Here is an 8,000-nt window from a genome sequence, read left to right as displayed (position 1 = left end):
GGTTCAACGCCCTCCCAAACGGGTCCATAGCCAGCTTCCACGATATCACACGAAAGTTCATGGCCCAGTTCACTACTAGGATCACTAAAGCCAAACACCCCATTAGCTTACTAGGGGTCACGCAAAAACAAGAAGAATCCACAAGAAAATACCTCGACCGCTTCAACGACGAATGCCTAACAGTCGACGGACTCACGGATTCCGTCGCAAGCCTTTGCCTGACCAATGGGCTAATGAACGAAGATTTTCGCAAACACCTCACCACCAGACCGGTATGGACCATGCACGAGATCCAGAACGTCGCCAAAGACTACATCAACGACGAAGAAGTCAGCCAGGTCGTCGCCGCCAACAAACGGCAGTACGCAACACCCAGCGCGGCAATTCGGCTTCTCACCAAAACCCAACACCCAAAGAGAATCAACGGGACCACCCCAGGCCGACTAGCCAACCACCGAGAATAGGCAAATTCTCTAATTACACGCCCCTGACAGCACCAATTACCGAGATATACCACCAAATAGCAGATCGAGGCATCATTCCGAAAGCCCGACAACTCAAAGAAAGGACAAGAGGCAACAAAACCCTCTACTGGGAATACCACCGAGGTTACGGTCACAAAACACAAGATTGTTTCGACCTTAAAGACGCCCTTGAACAAGCCATACGAGACGGCAAACTCCCAGAATTTGCCAAAATCATCAGAGAACCGAGACGCGCGGAGAGAGACAGGTCGTCGGAGAGAGAAGGACGTAACCCGAGAACCCAAAAGCAACCCCCAGGGAAAGCCCAGAGGAAGAACCGACCATCATAGTAAACGTCATCACAGGCAAGGACGTATCAAGCAAGTCAAAACTAACAATGAAGAAGGACCTCAAGGTAATGGCTGTAAGGAACCAAGCCCCAATCTCCGTGACCAACAATACGATAACGTTCTTACCGGAAGACTGCCAACACGGCACCTCAGCCGAGGATGCCCCCTTCGTCATCTCAGCTAGAATCGGAACAGGACTCATACGAAGGATACTGGTAGACACCGGGGCAGACTCAAACATCCTTTTTCGAGGAGCCTTCGATAAACTCAGACTCCACAACGACAACCTCCAAACACACCGCCACGGCGTCACGGGACTCGGAGACAACTTCCTCAAATCAGATGGCTCAATCACACTTCCCATCACCATAGGAACGAGCAGCTAGAAGAAGACAATCTTATCTGAATTCGTAGTCCTAAAAGACTCCACAGCCTACAACGTGATCCTCGGAAGGAAAACAATCAATGACTTCTCCGCAGTTATCTTTACCAAATACCTCCTTATGAAATTCAGAACCAACGACGGCTCCGTCGGCACAATCCACGGGGACCGAGAAGTCACAGCCGAATGCGACAACACCAGCCTAGCCCTAAGGAAGAAGTCCCGAGATGCGGCCGGAGTATTCCTAGCCGATCTGAATGCCCGACAAGACGGCCAACCCAGGCTAGAGCCAGAAGGGATTGGTAGACGCTGCATCCGGTCACCGATACCTCAGCTTCATGGACGCATATTCCGGATACAACCAGATTCCGATGCACCGACCAGACGAAGAGAAAACATCGTTCATCACCCCAGACGGGACGTACTGCTACACAGTAATGCCCTTCGGTTTGAAAAATGCTGGAGCAACCTATCAAAGACTAGTTAACAAGATATTTCGAGACCTGTCCGGTAACAAATTAGAAGTCTACATAGACGACATGCTCGCCAAGACCGAACCCGGCGAACAACTAACCGACGACCTCAAGGTCATAATGAGTACCCTACGAAAGCACCAAATGCGACTCAACCCGGCAAAATGTGCCTTCGGAATGGAGGCAGGGAAGTTCCTCGGCTTCATGATCACGCAACGCGGAGTTGAAACAAACCCAGAGAAATGTCGCGCCGTCCTCGAGATGACGAGCCCCAAAAACCTTAAAGACATCCAAAAGCTTACCGGCCGACTGACGGCATTATCGCGCTTTCTCGGGGCTTCGGCCCAAAAAGCGACCCCTTTCTTCAAGCTAATGAAAAAAGGAGCCCCTTTCAAATGGGAGACGGAATGTGAAGAAGCATTCCAACACTTCAAGAGGGTCCTAGCGGAACCACCAATCCTCGCCAAACCCCAAACAGGGGAAACACTTTACTTATACCTCTCCATAACGGAAGAAGCACTCGCAGCAGCATTCGTCCGTGAAAACGAGAAAAAGGAACAAAACCCGTATACTTCATAAGCAAAGTCCTACAAGATGCGGAAGCTCGCTACTCACGCTTAGAAAAGCTAGCTTTCACACTCTTTACAGCCTCCCGACGCCTACGATAATACTTCCAAGCTCATCCCGTGACGGTTCGAACCGACCAGGCGGTCAAACAGGTGTTGCAGAAACCCGATCTAGCGGGAAGAATGCTAGCGTGGTCCATCGAACTATCTCAATTCCAGATCAAATTCGAACCCCGAAATGCGATCAAAGCACAAGCTATGGCCAACTTCATCGCCGAGATGACCCCGGGAAAGCTCACCCCCGAATCATGGAAACTACATGTCGACGGCTCATCAAACTCCACCTACGGAGGCGCCGGAGTCATACTCGAAAATCAAAACGGAATCACGATCGAACAGTTGGTACGATATGAATTTTCAGTATCAAACAACCAAGCAGAATACGAGGCCCTCTTGGCAGGCCTATCCTTAGCTCGGGAAGTCGGAGCAAAGGTCCTAGAAGTAAATACCGATTCACAGGTAGTCAGTTCCCAAATTAACGGAGACTACCAGACACGAGATCCCCTACTCCAACAATACCTCGCCAAGGTAAACAAACTAAAAGAAGGATTCGAACACGTCACCATACAGCACGTCCCTAGGGAACGAAATGCCAGAGCTGACCTACTCTCCAAGCTAGCCAGTACCAAACCCGGACGCAGTAACAAATCGTTAATCCAGGAAGTCGTTAAGACACCCTCCGTGTCAACAACGACCAACGCTCACCTGACAACCTCAAACCAGGGATCTTGGACCTACCCGATCCTGCAATACTAAAAACTGCGACAAATGCCAAAGACACGTCAATATCCACCAAGCCGCACCACACCAGCTCAGCACCATATCGGCAGAGCGGCCGTTCGGCACTTGGGGCATCGACCTCGTCGGACCCTTCCCTACGGCACCCGGCCAACTTAGATACCTCATCGTTGCCATAGACTACTACACTAAATGGATCGAAGCCGAACCCCTGTCCTCCATAACGGCAACCCAATGCCGAAAATTCTTCTGGCGTCAGATCATCACCCGATTCGGGATCCCCGAGATTGTTATCTCGGACAACGGAACCCAATTCACTGACAAAAAATTCAGAGAATTTTTAGAGGGGCTACGTGTATCCCACCGTTTCAGCTCGGTAGAACACCCCCAGACAAACGGACAGGTGGAATCCGCAAACAAAATAATCGTCAAAGGACTTAAAAAGCGGCTCGACGAAGCCAAAGGGCTATGGGCCGACGAACTCGGGTCGGTCTTATGGTCATGCCGAACCACACCTCAAACGACAACGGGAGAAACACCTTTCCGACTAACATACGGGGTCGAGGCGGTCATCCCGGTAGAGATCGGAGACCCAAGCCCCAGGAAAACGGTCAGAGGTAACGACGAGGAAGCAGAACGAGACCTCATTGACGAAACAAGAAGCATAACCCATCTCAGGGAGCTAGCCCTAAAGCAAAGAATCAGCCTGAGATACAATCACGGAGTCATCCGACGAGAATTTGCGGCCGACGACCTCGTCTTACGACGAAACGATATCGGTCCCCCGACCCCGGGAGAAGGGAAGCTCACCACCAACTGGGAAGGACCATACAGAATCAAGGCTGTAATCGGAAAAGGAGCGTACAAACTCGAACGGCTCAACGGCGACGAAGTCCCGAGAACTTGGAACGCCGCCAACTTGTGACGGTACTATGCCTAGACCAACCTACAAAGGTCGCACCCTTGCCCTCATTTCTGTTTTTGTACTTCTCCTACCAGTTTACAAATTCTAAGGTTTTATTTCTCATCTAAGTTTTAAACTCGAGTACTTTTTCCCGCCACCAACGGAGGGTTTTAACGAGGCCCAACCATCAATAAAAATTCCATTAAAACAGCTATTTCTATTTTTCTTAGTATCCCGAATACGGAACAAAAACACGGCCGCAACTGGCGGACTGATCACCCCCCAGGCCCAAACACGCGGATATCCACAAAAGAACCCGACCAAACGACGGTCCGAGGAAATAAACGAAATACACACGAAATAGCTTAAAACAGAATACATGATAGGCCTGGACGGCCCAAAAACAACAACGGAACATACAAAAGGCCCGAACGGCCAATAAGTACTATTAAAACGAAAATAAAGTGTTCCAAAATCAAAATACACGGCCCTTGGCCATCCGAAAATATCCAAAAACACAGTTCAAAGAAAAATCCAAAGAGATAAAAATAAAAGCTACTCAAAGATCAACGATCTGACCATCGCGAACAGTCTTGAAGGCCCCCATCACGGACATATCCACACCAGGAGCCAACACTGAAGCTTGAGCCCTCATCGTTTCCTCGGTAGCCGCAATTGCATCCTTCACATCAGCTAGTAACTCCGTCTTCTCCCTCTTCAAGGCAGCAACCTCGGCCTTTAGAGCCTCCGACTCGGCGAGAAGCATGGCAGCCTGAGAACCCACATCGGAAGCCTGCTGCCGCTCCTCTGCCAACTGAGAGAGAAGCGAAGTTTCAACCTCGGCAAGTCGGAGAATCTCTGACCCGGCCTCCTCAGAAGACTTCACAGCCCTCTCCCTCGCAGCTTCGGCAGCCTCAAGTTTCCCCTTCAACTTGGCTACCTCAGCATGAGAAAGACGAAGCTTCTTATCCAACAAACCGACCTGAGCCATCACAGGCTTAGCCTTCCGAACAACAACGGCAGACCGGAGGAGAGCACGATACACCGACTTGGCCTGGAACGAAACATCGCAGCCATAAAAAACGGCTCCGTTCCAGGCATCAAGTGTTGATCAATAAACCCCGGGGTATCGAAACGTCGATCCATCACGCTGGGCACAAGACCCTCATCCTCAAAAGTCTCACTGCTCGGGTCCTCAGGCCTCTTTCTCTTCCGAGAAGCCTCAGCAGCCGTCACCACGACGACTTCAGGAGAGTTCGCGGGGCCAGGAGAAACTTGAGCGTCGGCCCGCGCACCCGAGGAAATCACCTCCTGAGAAATCCGCTGAGACTCCACGGCAGGATTAGAAACAGGAGTAGCCGGGGACAACGACCCCTCCTCCTGGGCCATCGCCGCCTTCAGCCGCGCCAAGGATGTCAAACCACCAGCCATCTCAACTGCAAGGAAACAAGAAACAAAAATCCCAAGTTACAAAAACGGGAAACAAAACATAAAAACAAATAAAAGACACACGACACACACCAACATACGACCGGCAAGCAATCGGATCACCCATCACGTCCCGAGGATTAAGAGGACGCTCCCCAAATAACTGCCACAGAACAAGAGCGATATCCCGCTCCTCCGAGGACAAGAACTCTTTCGAAACCCGAGTAAACACGGACGGACCAGCCTTAAAGTTCCAGTAAGTGGGGAACCAACGTTCACCCTCCAGCGTCAACCAAAAAGGGTGATGCCCCCTCGCGGGACGAACTTTAAAGTAACCACTCTTAAAACCATGGAAGGAGTCTTCATACAAACCGAAAACCCGACGGTGGGGCTGAGCTCGGAAAGATACATACCCCTTCTTATGTTTCCCCTCCTTAGTCGGAAGAGTACACAAGAAAAGGAAAAGAAAAACATTTACTGAGGTAGGTAGCTCTAAATAATCACAAACAAGTTCAAAAGACCGTATCGCCGCCCAGCTGTTCGGATGTAGCTGGGACGGCGCCACGGAGCACCGGTTCAACAACTGCTGAACAAACGGAGAAAAGGGAAGCCGAACTCCAAGCCGGGTAAACATAGCCTCATACACCCACATCCAATCCGGCACTGTCGGGGAGTCGAGATTGGTATAGCAAACCCTCTCGTCAATCCCAGGGAGGGCAAGCTCGTAGTGGCGTTCGACATCGCCACCCCACCTCACGGCAGAAAATGACGGCGGGTAAAAAACCAAAAACAAACACCGCCACCGCACACCACCAATTATACGGTGGCACTCTCCCCAGCCCCTTTCTAAAAACCCAACAAAACTATCTAACCACTATACAAACACCACAAAACTACTCTAAAACTACACTTAGCAAAAACAAAAACAAAACACTGCAGAAAACAAAGCAGAAGAAGTAAAAAGAAACAAGAGAAATGCTAACCTGATAAATCAAAGGAAGAAAACCCGAAGGAAAGATGCCACAGAAGAAGACCAACCGAAACCACAGAAAGCAAAAATAGAGAGTAAGGAAATGCTTTGGTTAGAAAAAGAAGCAATAGAGAAGTAAAAGCAGAACGAGGGAACTGAAGGAGGAAAACCAAAACGGTTTTGAAAAAGCAAAACGACGAAAATACCCTCTGAAAGCAAAACAAACGCGAGGGCAAAAAAGAAAAAACGCAGCTTGCAATAAATACCCCCTCGAAAAAAGGTAACGCCGCGAAGAACGCAACAGCTGCGACTGATACGGAAGAGTCACGTCAGACCTAAACGGTCAGACGAATCTTCCACGATACGAAAACTGAGGAACCGACCTCACCTCAAAGAAATCACACGGGCAATCGAGAAAAAATCGAGCCCATAACAAACGTCTCCCAGCAACAGACCGACCTCGCTCGCTCTCCCGCTGCGGGGGCAACTGTTATGGATCCGACCCACGGATCCCGCATACCCGGTTATCCGGGGACAACCCATTTCGGCCCGAAGGCCCAAAACCGGCCCTTCACGGCTCCTAACCGACCTCCGAAATTCAAATATCTCTCTTATCCTAATCAAACAAGATAAGATAAGATAACGGCCATCACCTATAAAAAGAGGACCCAAGTCCCCTCAGGTATCATTCATTCCACACACCTCATACCTCTCAGATCCATTCTGACTTGAGCGTCGGAGTGTCTTTGCAGGTACCGCCTCCCATCGCTCCAGTCAAGCAATCCGGCCCCAGCCTTGCCCGCGGGTTCCTGATCCACCCTTCAAATCCGTACCAGAGACATCTCGTACAATACTTAAATTAAAATGATAAAACTTCTCCTTATTTCATCTTTCAGATAATTCACTGACATTTTCACCAAGACATTATCTCTTCAACTTTTTTATCTCAATATTTTTAAGGTAAATTATAATGTATAGATTTTGAATGTGTGCAGATGTACAGATTTTCGATTGGAAGAACACAGCAGCAACACGTGTTCGTGAACCATGAGTGTGGTGCAGCGTGGAATTGAGTGGAGCAAAGGGTGTATAGATGTTATATTTTTATATAGAAAAAATATTATCTTTAAATAACAAGTATAGAAATTAGAAAGGCAATGAGTNNATAAAAATTTTATGTTTAAAATATTATTTAGGAATTTATTAATTTTAACTAACCTATAACTTTATTTCTATTGTTATGTTATCCTTGGCTTTTTAAGATATGTTAAGACTTGTTATGTCATTGTTGATTATTTAAAATCTGATGTTAAGACTTGTAATATGAACTTAAATTTTTTTATTTAAAAAATCGCAAATCCAAACCGATTCAAACCGCTTGTAATCGGATCAGATCGGATCGGATTTTCAAAAGAATTTTATCCAATCCAAACCCCACCGCACATAAATTAGGCGTTCGGATCGGATGACTTTTTTCTTTAAAACCGAACAAAACTGCACCGCGAACATCCCTACCGACACATGGCAAAATAAATCTATGACCAATAGAATTCTCTTTCTGTTATAATTTCTTCTGATTATTTTTATTAAAATAATTTCTTATAATTATTTTTAAAATTATAAAAAAAATTTAAAAAAATTAAATATCACTAATATAAATTTGTT

This window comes from Arachis ipaensis, chromosome B02, assembly GCF_000816755.2.
Source record: "Arachis ipaensis cultivar K30076 chromosome B02, Araip1.1, whole genome shotgun sequence".
NCBI classification, from domain to species: domain Eukaryota; kingdom Viridiplantae; phylum Streptophyta; class Magnoliopsida; order Fabales; family Fabaceae; genus Arachis; species Arachis ipaensis.
Note: the sequence above shows the minus strand (reverse complement) of the source record.